This window comes from Haemorhous mexicanus, chromosome 13 (genome assembly GCF_027477595.1).
Source record: "Haemorhous mexicanus isolate bHaeMex1 chromosome 13, bHaeMex1.pri, whole genome shotgun sequence".
Lineage (NCBI taxonomy): Eukaryota > Metazoa > Chordata > Aves > Passeriformes > Fringillidae > Haemorhous > Haemorhous mexicanus.
In genome coordinates this window covers 10,628,730-10,641,788 of record NC_082353.1, presented here as the reverse complement: position 1 = coordinate 10,641,788, position 13,059 = coordinate 10,628,730, and positions in this window count along the sequence as shown.

Below are 13,059 nucleotides of genomic sequence, written 5' to 3'. Positions count from 1 at the left end.
GCAGCCTCAGGCTGAAGGGAAAGTGCCTCATTCCTTAACCCAGCAGACATGATCAAGCATGTTGACATGGATCAGTGCAAGAATAGCACTGCTCTGGCTTCAGATTATCTAGATCAGACACTATTCTATAATGTGATACTATCCACATTCAAAACATCATAATCTGGCAAAACCAAAATGCACCCAAACACAGTGCTTCATTTTTTGCTCTGGCATGGGTGCTGCACAGCTGCCAGGGAAGGCAACAACAGCTGAGCACACAAGCAGAAGTGCAGCATCAGGCCAGGGTTGGTGCTTTCAGGGAACTGTTAAGCAGAACAGAAATGCCTGTAGCATTTGTCACATGGGTGCTTTTGGTAACTCTCAAATGTGAAAGAAAATAGGAAAAAAACCCAGCAGAAATCTGTAGGTATGGAGGCTGAGCCCCATGAAAGTGAGAAGGACATTTTGGGCTGCTCTAAAGGTTTGTAGTTGGCCCAACACCCAAGGGTCATCCAGAGCTTCATGGTTAACATTTGAAGCTGTGTCAGAGCACAGAAAGGACCCTGCATGTGTCTGTGTCTGGATCAGCTCTGCACTCTATCAGATTTGGCACTATCACCTACACGACTCCTCACGTTTCCAGCAAGTAGGTGTTTGCACAGGGCAGAAAAGCCTTCCTTTTCAATCCAGGACCATTCATCAGTCTGCTCCAGAGGTCAAATCCTCAAACAGTTTGGTAATTCTACCGTCATCATCTTCATGTGACTCCACTGCAATCTGATAAAGACTTTTACTTAAAAGTATGTCCAGGGCTATGGCAAACTCCTCTGAGCAGTTTCATTAGGCAAACTCCCATATCTCTAGACTTTGCTTAACAATTGCAAAACGGTTACCCAGTTAATGTTTATCCTATTGTTACTAAAACTCCCAATTCAGTGTGCCTCAGTTCAGAGAGCAGTATATACGTCAGTAGTAATTGCCACTCAAAGCCTCCCCAGCTAAATTAAAAGCAACTGTGCCTTGAGCTACATGACTGAAGGACACATTTTCAAAGGCAGCCAGTCTGTCAAAGGTGCAGTTGCATATAGTTCCTATCACTTATTCTTTTGGATGGGAATTTAATTCCTAATTTACTTTATGGTCTTTGAATTGCTAGGGATATGTACCCACCTAAAAAAAATAAATTATTTTCTTTAAAAGTCCTGCTTGAAATCTCCCAGCTGATGACTGTTTCTGTCTAGCATCTCTGGGTGACAGATGCAGAATGGCACAAAACACATCCTGGCTGGATACTGCATCACTTCATGGACAGCAAATAGCTCAGCAGTCATCAAGGAGAAAAAGTTTCAGAGCTGTTCCACCAGCTGTAGGTTTTACAAGCATTTGAAAATTTTTTAGTACTATGACTTAGTGTGTCTCAAAAGGGAAAGATTTGTGTGAACTTGTCTGTGAGGCAATGAAAGTCCAAGACATGACACAGAGGGGGAAAAGTCGAGTTAATGTGTCTGCCCTGGCTCTGGAGTATGACGGTGTGCAGGAGCTGGCTGCCTCCTTCACCCTCCTCAGGAGCTGTGCTGCCCCTCAGACCCCAGAGAGCCTCACAGCCTCCCTTGTTGTTTTCCAGACCGTGTTTGGAGCCTGCCAGCTGGGCACAGTAAGAAACTCCCTCCTTTTGGCACTGGGCAGGTCTCCATCAGCACGGAAAGGCAGCAGCGTGCTCTGGAGAGGGCTGCTAGGGGTGGGCCTGGATTGCCAGGGTGACTTCAGTATTCACCTGGCTGGAAGTCCTTGTCATAAGGGCTTGTTTTCACAAGGACTTGAATCCTAGAGTAGAAGGAGCAACTTTGGTGCTGTTTGGAGTAAGCTGGCTGCCAGCAGCCTGGCTGGGAGAGCTGATTCAGCGTGGCCAGCCACTGCCTGGGAAGCCTTGCCCAACCATGTGGTTCCTGTGCTGAACAACTGGAAAAAATTACTGGCTTAATGGATGCAGGCTCACGAGCTGAATCAGCCTCGGCAGGGTTTTTGTTGTTTCAAGTGTTTGTTGTATTGAAACCCCTGCTCCCTGGCCATCTGTGGGGGCTGGCAGTGTACCAGTGGTGTTGAACCAGGAGTGGTGACCGGGGAGAGCAACCCCTGCCCCAGGGCAGCGAGGGGAGGTGGAGAGGGGCAGGTTAAACCTCCCCCCTTTGCTCAGCCCCTGCGAGGCAAAGAGGGAAGGTACAGCCCAGCCACCAGCACATCTCTGCCCTCACAGCAAAGCACAAACTGTGCACTTCTGTGGAGAGCAGAGGGACAGTGAGAGGGTGGCAGCTGTGCCAAGCCACGCTGAGTGCTTGGTCCATTAGGGTTTTGTCTGTCAAATGCAGGCGGGCTCTGCTCCCCCCAATCATTGTGTGCAGCCACAGCCACTGCTGCTCTTTGTCTGGTGCAGGCAGCTCTGCTGGGGCTCGGCTACTGAGGCACTTTCAGGTCACTGTGACTTACAAAGGGAAATGCTTTTCAAACCTCCTCATCCCCTGCCATGTAGAAACAGACACAGAGATCAGTGGGGTTGCAGTCAGGGAGTGCTCCTTGCACTTGCCTTCCCGAGCTCCTGACTTTGCCTGGATGCAGCCAAACTGCACACTCACCTCACACAGCTGGGGACTGTGCAAGGCCACTGTCACACAGGCTCAGACAGCAGTGTAGCCAGTAAGACCCAGACAAACAGTTCTCTGACCATGTTCAGTAGAGGGGCAGTTACAGCTGAAATTCTGGATCTGAGCTTTGTACACAGTAGTTGAGGAAAGTGGTGGATCACACTACAGAAGAGCAGCAAGAATAATAGTGGCAAACCCATGCAAAAGTAATAGCAGCACTCCTCCTCCCACACCATGTCCTGCATGGAACAACTGAAATAAGGGCTGTCCATCCTCAGCTACGAAGGGCTAAAGGAGCAGAGAACAGGCTTCACGTTTGAAGTCAGAGTCTGTCTCCCAGGCCCGTGGGGGATCACATCAAGAAAGGGGCCAAAACTGCAGCAAGAAGGGTTGGCACGAGGCAGGAGGAGCCAGGGCTGTACTGCAGCCTCTCTGCTTCAGGAATCTGGTCTTCACAGTATGTGCACGGACTTCCTTTACTCAAGAAATGGGGATAAGAAATAATGGCTGGTTAATTTTATCCCAACCAGCTACTTGTTTCTGAGCCATTCCAGTGCCTTGGAGGTGGCAGGGAGCCCAGCCAAGCGTTGCACTTGAGCAGCAGGCTGTGTTTATGGTGTGAGGCTGTAGCTGGTGCCTGTGTGTGTCTGAGCTGATGGCACCCCCAGCACACAGCAGATGCTCTCTGCACACACAGCCACACAAGCTGCTGCCTGCTTCCTTCAGCAAACCGAGAGCAGCCGGTGTTTGGTCTTGTGACTCTGTCAGCGTGGCTGCTGCTATCTCAGGTCTGTTTTAAAGCCTGGCAGAGGGTTGGTGCTGTACACAAGAAGAATTTGATTTTGCTGTCAGCCAGCTCCTGCATGGAGCTCCTCAGGGCTATGAGAATTTATGCAGCCAACACTGTGCCTTTTGTGAGTCTTGTGGATTGTAGAAATAAGGCCCAAAGCAGGGATGTGGCTTGCCTTTCATCTCCCAGAGCTTCCTCAGCCACAGGCACAGCTTTATCAGCTCTTGAGGCTCTATTGTGACTCTCAAGATACTTGGTAGCTTGGCAAAGACAGCTATTTGAAGCACAATATTTCAGGGAAAATGAAGTATTTTTTTGTAAAGGGAGATGAGGAAATGAGGGATGTCTCCAGCTCCTGTGCCTGCAGAAGGAGACCTCAGAATGGAAAGGGGTGATAAACTCTCTGTCGTGCTGAGCCTTGGTTTTAAGTTCAGATCTGTGCAAAGTTTCATACTGCCACAATTGCCTCTGACTCCCAGCAAAGCCCCTGAAATCTTTTCAAGGCAGATGGATTGAATGCTTCTACTGTTCCCTTCAGGAAAGGATCTGAGCACCTTGGGTCTGGGGGAGCACTGAGGTTTAATCATTACACCAGTGTTTCCAGATTGTATTTCTGCAGCATTTTATAAATTGCAGGAAACATGGGTTTTGCAGTGTGCTGTTCTAAACCCCTGATTGCTCAGCCTAGAGCATAGCATCTACAGCTAAGGCTGTCTCTAATTTTTAGCCCTGCCAGCCTTGACCATGACCTGGTTGGAATCAGACCTCTTTGCACTCCAGGGCATCTTAGAAGGATGCTTCATCTCAGATCTGCTTCTGCCTGGATCTGATGGCAGAGGAGCTGAAAGCTCTCCATGCAGATTGCTCATTGAAATGCAAACCTCATCCCAGTAAAGCTTCTGTCTGCCAGCCTACCCTTTGACAAACTGATAATCCATGATAATAGAGAATTTTATCTCCATTCTTAAACATCATCAGGCATGATTATTAATGTCTTCCTATTGCACAATAAACAACACAGAACCCCCAGCTTTCCTGAAAGTGGAAGGCAGGCAAATTACATCTGCACTGTGGGTGAGCTGTGCATTTGCTGCTTCTGCAATCAGCCAACAAACCCCTCCAGATTTCTGAGGCCAGACTATTGCTGCTGGCAGCTTATCTCCTTACTCCACAGCAGAGCAGGCTCTCGGGGTGAAAAGCTGGGCCTGTTGAAATCAGTGGCAAAGTCCTGCTCATTTTTCTTGAGTCAGGGTTTCTCACTTAATCTCTTCATTTCTGAGTAGGCAGAGGAAAAAATCCTTTATTTTTTGAGTGCCTTCCTGGAGGGCAGCCTGTGTAATGTTCTGCTCTTGTCTGTGCAGAAGGTGTGCAAGGTGTTGGAGGTCCTGCAGTCCTGCCCTGCCCCGAGTGTCCCGTGCTGGGAAGGCAGGAGCAGGAGGACAGGATCTCTCTGTACTCCCAGCCAGGGCACATGGCATTCCAGCCTGAACTCTGTACCTGGTGTTCATCCTGCCAGGACTGAAACACATCTCAACAACACACCCTGAAGGTTTCCTGGTATAGGCCAGGAATTTCTCTTTCTGGATCCTCTGGTAACTTGTGTGACCCCTTCTTCTGGTTAGGCAAACAGGCTCTGTAGTACTGCTAGAATCAAATTCGTAATTCTCTTTGCCAAGCATGAACTTCCCTATGAGCAGCCTCTACTTGCCATAGGTAGCTAAGCAAAATGCTGCTCCTGTGTGTAATGAAAGTTCCACCTTGTGTCCCCTTCCTGGTGGCTGCAGCACCACCACAGCCGAGAGCTCTACAGGAGCCTGTGAGAAATCCAGTGACTGCTAGCCAACCATACACAGTTTTGGATTAAAAAAATCCCTACAAGTGGCAGTTCAAAGATGATTTCTGACCAAGCCCAGCTGGAATAGGCCCTGTGCAGGATCTGACAGGAGCAGGACCTTGCGTAACTCTGAGCTCTGCTGCTCATACTGACGCACTGATGGGATGGGCACTGCGAGGGGCCGTGGCAGGAGTCCTGCTGCTCTCAGAGAATACTCTGCCCTGCCAGCTGGCTGCCTCCAGCTGCAGTGAACCCATCAAAGTCACGGGAGCCAGCTGCCCCAGAGGCCAATGACCCTGTGCCTCGTCTCTCACGCACTGCAGCACAATTGCCTTTTCTTTTGGAGCTCCTGAACCTGTGCCGGTTTGCTGTCTAAAGAGCAATTACACAAGTCTTTCTCTCATTGCCTATATTTTGCCAAAGACCTCAACTGCACCTCAGGAGTGGGGCTTGTTGGTATTTTTTCTCCCTTTTATCTCCTAAAGACTTTGATGCGCCTGGCCCCTTTTTCTTAGAACACCACCTTGATCACAGAGTGCCTTACAGATAATTCTGGCTGTGTTGTTTTAAGGCATTTCCTCTTTCTCTCTTTTTGTGGTAAACGTTGGTAGAGCTCTGCTGAAACACTGCCTGAACTTCTAGCCCAGTATTAGACTTTGCTTTTAGAGAAAACCTTCTAAAGTTGTCCTTTTTTTGGCTCCAGAGTGCCCATAAAAAATCTCAATTAAAAAGGAGGCAGAAGGAATGTGCTGTGAGTAACTGTGCTTTCAGTGATGCAGAGATGGCTGGTTCTGACCTGACTGCTGTCCCAGTGCCTACGTGCCTGTGCTGCACCTCTGTAGGGCTGATGTGCACCTGAGTCACCACTAAAAGCTGCTGCTGGCACAGCCTGTGTCAAACTTGATCAAATTAAGGCAGTGAAGGTGGTGAGGGGTCTGGAGGTGAAGCCCTGTGAGGAGCAGCCGAGGGCACTGGGTCTGTTCAGCTTGGAGGAGACTGAGGGCAGACCTCACTGCAGGTACAGCTTCCTTGTGAAGGGAAGAGGAGGGGCAGGCACTGATCTCTGATCCCTGGTGACAGTGACAGGACACAAGGGAAGGCCCTGAAGTTGTGTCAGAGCGGTTTAGGCTGAGTATTAGAAAAAGGTTCTTCCCCCAGAGAGTGGCTGGGCACTGGAACAGCTCCCCAGGACAGCGGTCACAGCACCAAGCCTGACAGTTCCAGAAGTGTTTGGCAAGCTCTCATGGTGTGACTCTTGGGGATGATCCTGTGCAGGACCAGGAGTTGTACTTGATGACCCTTGTGGGTCCCTTCCATGTCAGCATATTCTGTGATAAATAGATGTAGAGGACAAAGACTGACTTCTCTGCAGCACAGACATTGCCAGATTCAGACTGTGACTGCAGAGGGGGAGTTTGGCAGCCCTGCTCACCAGTGGCACAGAATGGGGCACTGCTGCTCCATGTTTGCTGTGTTCACTTTCATGCTGTTAAGACAAGCAATGCCCCTGTGGAGGTGGCTCAGTTTTCAAAGGTGGCAGGAGGATTCCCAATTCTCCTCTCCACACTGTTCAGGCCTGGTCTGTTCACCCTTATCCAGCTGCTGCCAGAGGCTGGCCAAGGATCCCCAGGAGCTCACCACAGAAACCTGGGGCTTTTTGTGCCTCCTCTTGGGAATGGGCCTGGGTGCTATCGTGGGAAACATGGAGACGTGCACTTCCCTGTCCTCTCCCCTTTCCCAATGGCCTGAGTTCAGCTGCTGCCTGCCTGAAGGAGCAGGGCTGGACAAGAGACTCAATTCCTGCATCTCCTCACTTAGCTGGAGGCACTGGCATTGAGTAATCCTGGGCGCACCTTCACCCCAGCCCCAGCACACTGCCAGGGCACGTGTCACCACCTGGCCATGGCAGAGCCCAGCCACTGCCCATGTGCCACCAGCCCCTTGGTGTCCCCAGCCCCGTGCTGTCCCCAGCCCCACAGTGTCCCCAGCCCTGCTGTCAGGAGAAGCTGCCGTGCTGAGCCCTGCCTGCCTCTCAGACCTGCCCAGGGACATCCAGCAGCTGCCTTTGGGCTGGAGCCAGTGCCAAGGGCCTGCTGAAGTGGTGCTGGGCACAGGGTCCCCAGGAAGCAGGAGCTCCCCTTGCAGAGAAATGTGTGTATTCATGTGTGTCTGCGTGTGCATTTGCATGCCCAAAACACCAAATTGGTTCATTTATATTTTCATGCATTTAAAGATTGCCAGCTGTGCTAATGATGGCTGCAGCACATCAACCACTTCTGTTCTCTCCCAGACTTGTTATTTTCCCTCTGGTTGTTCTATCTGTTCTGTGAGAGTGCTAAAGTGCTATTTCTCTCACACAGTCTCAGGTAGGAAATTGCAGTGTAGCCTGTATATTTTAAGCATTACTTAATTTGGACTGGAAAGATCACGGGTTTGTTAGAGCAGAAAGAGACCTCATAGCTGGGATCAGTTAGCTACAGAAGCTGTGGAATACTGGAAAAAAAGAGTATATTGTCATCTTTGGGAGATTTAAAAAAACATATGCCTTCTCTCCAATATTTCAGACTATTGAGCTTTATCAGTTTTACTGCAAACTACAAATGCTTTCTGTGTAATGACAGCTCTTTAATTAGAACTTGGAAGCTATAGCATCTGCTGATTATAGCATGGTCCAGCATGTTCTTATTCTGCAGTTTTTATTTCCAGCTCTGCAATTAAATTGTTGCACGCCTCAAGGCAAGTAACTTCACCCCTCAGCGTCTGTACTTCCACAGGTGGAATTAAAACCTCCACTGGAGATCCCTGGACAGAAGCTGCTCAAATGGCACAGTCTTGGGTTACTTTTCCATCCTGTGCATGTCAACCCATGCATCAGTCCAGTTAACGAAGGTTTGGGATTTACCTTGTCCAGGCATAGTCTGTGAGACATTCCAGGTTTGAACAATGGAAATTTTATAGGCTTCAGTTATAACTGGCAGGGCAAGAAACAACAGCTTCACAGTAATGAGTCCTCACTTGCATGGAATGCCATTTAGTGTCTGATCTCTCCTCACCACAGTGAGATATTAAAATCTGTCTATCCAGAGCACATTTCTGGAGGGATGAAAAAGGGGCAAAATCCTTTCAGTTTGAATTGACCCTCAGTTCTTTATGGGAAAGGTTTGGTTTCCCAGGAGGAATATTATATACTAGTGATTATGGAAAAAATTAAGCAATGCCGTTGAGAGAGAGACAGCACAGCTGGTTCTGCTGTCTGCAATCTTGGCAGAGATACTGGTGGAGATGAAGGAAAATGACAGTGGTTGTTGTGATCACCCTCTTTAAACCTTTAGTCTTGTGATTGCCAGTCTGAACAGCAGGAATGGGTTATTTGCCCTTGCAGCCAAAGGTAGCAGGGTGCTGCACAGTCTGAAAGTCACTGCACTCCCTTCATTGGAGATTTCAAATGCAGCCAACTGAAGATTTTTTTAAGTAGTCCCAATCACTGGAGCCAAGTGGGGCAAAGTCAGAAGAGATGTGCACAAGGGAAGGAGTTTGAGTCACACTGAGCACTGGCAGTACATCAGTGTTATGTGTGCTCACAGGCAAGCACTGGTGTAAAGCACAACAAGCAAGTGGCAATTTTTTCCCAGTCTTACTTAAAAATGTTCCCAAAATCTGTGAGTACAGCATCACAGAATGTCTGATATTTTGTAATGCCACAAATACTGACCTTAACAGACACCAGAAATCCCACTGGGAGTTTCATCCATTTGCAGTGGAAACATGATGTCTTTAATAGTAAGGATGTTTCAATAACTTTCCGGGATTTTTTCCACTTTGGCACAGTTGTTCTCTGACAGATTGCAAAAGAGAGGAATTCAGTAGTAACAGCTTGGTTCTGCAGGATGCTAAAGCCTTTCTGTCCAGGACTGAGTGTCCTTAGCCCCTACCCAGAGCAACTCAGCATCACACAGGATTACTCAGCGTTTTGCAGCCTGGAGCCATTCTTACCCACTTGGCCTTGCCACCAACATTTCTATTTCTATTTCTGTGGAAATGAGCTGAAACAGAGTTCTCTGAAGGAACTCAGCCTTTCTGTCTAGGAAAGGGCTTGGTGGTGGTGTAGGAAAGCTGTGGAGCAATAACATGTCTTGAAAATTTATGCCTCGATTTCTCCCTCTTAGAAAAGCAGCACCTTGATGCCAGATTTAGTAACAATGGCAGCATAACTGAATTGTTTATTATGTTGTGTTAAGGTTATGTAGAGGAAATGTCAAGGGAAATGGCTTCCTCCCTGTTTCTAAACTAAGTGTAGACTCCAAACAGGTGTTTATTCTGATAGAATTAACAGTTTGAGAATGGGTGGGGGTTTATGTTGAGTTAACAGAAAAAATATGCTATGACTGGTATGATCAACATTTATTAAACCTCTTGTTTGGACATAAAATATCCAAATTGCATAAACAGTGCCTAAGCTTTCCCCATACAGCAGTGATAGAGTCAATGGTAAAGTTCTTGTCAGCTTCAGGAGGCCAAAGAGGTTTCACACTGTTGTGGCCTTTCCTGGTATTTGCTGCCTCACAGATCAGTGTATTGCAGAATCCTCTGTTGTTCAGAAGAAGGCAGAAAACATGTTTTCCCTCTCTTTGCCCTGGCTGTTCCTTGTCAGAACAAGGGAGAAGAGCAGGAGGCTGAAGCAAAACAAACACGAGCAGGGCAGGATGGTATTTGTTTACTTTGGGGCCGAGTGAGCAGCACTGAGGTGCTCACTGTTCTACTACAGCTGTGGCAGTCTGTGTGACACAGAGATGTCCCCACCTCCCAGCAGGACCCTCGGGCTGCTGCCACTGCCCTGGGAAGGGCTCTGCCCTGTGCAGGGGGTGCCTTCCCCAGAAACAGGCCCAAGCTGCTCCCCTGGCTTGTGACTGGGGATGGTGACTGCTCCTTAGCTGGCCCAGCACCCCAAATCCACCGCTGTGAGCACAGCTTGGGCACTGCTGCCAGAGCAGTAAGCCATCCTGTGCCCTGTCTGGCTAAGCCCCATGTCTTAGGCTAACAAGGTCCCTGCAAGAGCCCGAGGTGCAGGCAGACAGGAGGGGAGCTGGGGCAGTGCTGGTTCCCTCGGCAGGGACACCAGAGCTGGAGCTCCTGGTGTTCCCAGGGCACAGTCAGACAGGACCCTCCAGCCACCTGCTGCAGGGGGCTTAAACTCGTCAGGTGGGTCTTTTCAGTGAAATTATAATATTTTTAACTGCCCTAACTTGATTGCATGCAACCATCTGCCCTTCAAGGAGAAAATGCAAGGAAATATGTTTTAACACCGAGGTCAACATCTTCTGATTGCTCTTCCAGGCCTGGCTTGCAAACTTCCCATTTGATCACTGCTGAAACTCAGACCAGCATTTATCTGAATGGAAGCTGCTTTTGCTGCCCTTCACTAACCTCTTGGTCATTAACTATAGAAATTCATGTGGAATTTCAGCTCATACATATATACAGCACCCTGTTGGATTACAGACCACTGCAGCATGTGTGTAACTGAGGGGGTCAGATCCTACAGTACTATCAATCCTGTGATGATTTTTAAACCATAAAGCCATGTGGCAGCAGCTTCAAATCCCAGCCTTGCTTTGGTTTGTTTGGGGTTGGTTTGGTCTGGGATTTATTCCTCAATGAAACCTGTTCAGAAATGCCCACAAGGGCTGGCTCTGAGGCTGTTGGTCTGATGGGACACGATGGAGCAGCGTGGGGCTGGGAGCAGCCAGACCTGCCTCGGGTGCTCCAAGGAGCTGCCATCCCTGCTGTGAGGCTTCCTGCTCCCCCAGCACTCATTTCCTGCCCCCCAGAGCAGGGCCTGTCCTCTCCCTCCTCCCCACAGCAGCGTGACGTTGTGTGTTTATTATGAAAAGCCGTCTGCAAAACTCTTTAGGGTTGTTCTCTATTGTAAGGGGAAAAACTAAAATTAAATGAAAAGTCTCCTCTCTAAAAAACACCAAAGCAAGTGCCTTTGTTTGTGTAGCAGACTGCACTGGCTTCTATATCTGCAAAGGATAATGGTTACAGATTTTTCCAGAATAAAATGTCTTATGACTTAAATTTGTCCCCCAGGTCTTTAAGGCCAGGGCCACATTAGAAGCTTATGATAATGAAATGCTTGTTGAAGAAAAAAAAATTATGCCATTTTTGTGTCATTAAAATACCATTGTAGGTGGATAATTAAATCAATGTGATCTTTTTCCTGTTTAGGTTATTTAACTTACTGAACTGGGAATTCTCTGCCAGCAAAAATACCTTTGGTAGGAAAGTTTGTCATTTTTATTGCATTGAGAAAATCTTGTGTTAGAGACAGGGCTGTTATATTAGGACTCTCTTTTAGTCTACCTTGTGTCTTCAGAGCAGAGATTTGAGAGTATTTTGAATAGCGGTTGCCAGACTGCCTTTAGCAGTCTGAGTCCTGGGGACCAAAGCCCACTGCCTGTCAGTGTCACTTTGGACAAGGTGACTGCCTGTTTGTACTACTCAGCAGTGCCAGCCTTGCCAGAGTGAATTCTGTTAGAGATGGGATATGCGGTTTTTTCTACAGAAATATCAACATCAAAAGTATGTGAGGAAAAAATGTATTTCATTTACATGTACTGTTTAAGTGAAATGCATAACTGAGGTATCAAAGCAACTTTTGAGTGCAGAATCTGACTACTCTTTTGATTCTGATTCAGCAAACTGCTTAGGCATATGCTTATCTCTGCTACAGATCTGCCTGTTTGAAAAATTAAAGAGAGAATTGAAGTGTAGTAGCCAAATCTCCAATGCTGATTAAAGGCTTTTCTTCCTTCTGTGGTTTTCTTCTGTCTGTGGCTTATTAGGGGAAAATAAAAACAAGGAAAGAGCAGCTTCTGGCAGCCCTGAGTGCTGAACAGCCTTTTATCCAGGGTGAAGAGCAACAGATCCAACTCAGAGGGGGAAGAATTGTTCCCACATTCTCCAAGGCTTGCAGGGGTGTTTGTCAACAAGGTTTGTCAAGCTGCAGTCCTGCTCAAGGAGCCAGGGAAGGTATTCCTGACATCAGGTGTCCCATCCAAGTGCTGTTGTGTCCTACAGCACTGTGTTCTTTGCATTGCTGATAAGGAGAACAGGCTGCTAAAACGAGTAAGTGGAGTAGGCTTCCAGCTTGGAATACAACAGAGAGGGGAGGCACAAGGTCATGGCTGGAGCATGGGCAGAGTGGCCACAAAGCAGGGGGAGCAGAAAGCTCAAAAAGCACCCGTGCAAGTGTTGGAGAAGTTTACAGTCCTTATTCCCAATGGGCAGCAAACAGATGTGGTAATTAAGGCAAAGAACCTCATTGTCATGTACAGGGACTGAGCTCAGAAATGCTGACAGCTCAGGAACAGGTCTGGTGGTTCAAGGGGTAGGTGTGCAGAGCTGCTGGGCTGCTGCTCTGGCCAGCAGGGCTGGGCTCCTGGCTTTCCTGTTCTCTCTCTGCCTTACTCCTTCCCCTGGAACCCCCAGCTGCTGCTCTCCTCCCCATCCTGAAACCCTGTCCCCTGCCTATGGAAGAGATTTGAATTTTTAGTAAACCTGAGCTGAGGTAGTTATTTTGAGCAGAGTTTCTGTAAAAGTCTGTGGTTCCAGCAGTTTTGTTTTGAGTTTTGGGTAGAAACCTGCTCTCAATGTGAGGTTCTCGTGCTGCAAAAGAACCAGGCAGAAGTGCTTGCCCATACTTCTGAAAGTTAATGTTTCAGATTTGTTCAGCCCCAGAACACCCTTTTTTCAGTTCTCAGGGTGCTGAAATGTAAAGATGTCTCTCAGCAACAGTGAAGTCAGTGTGAGTC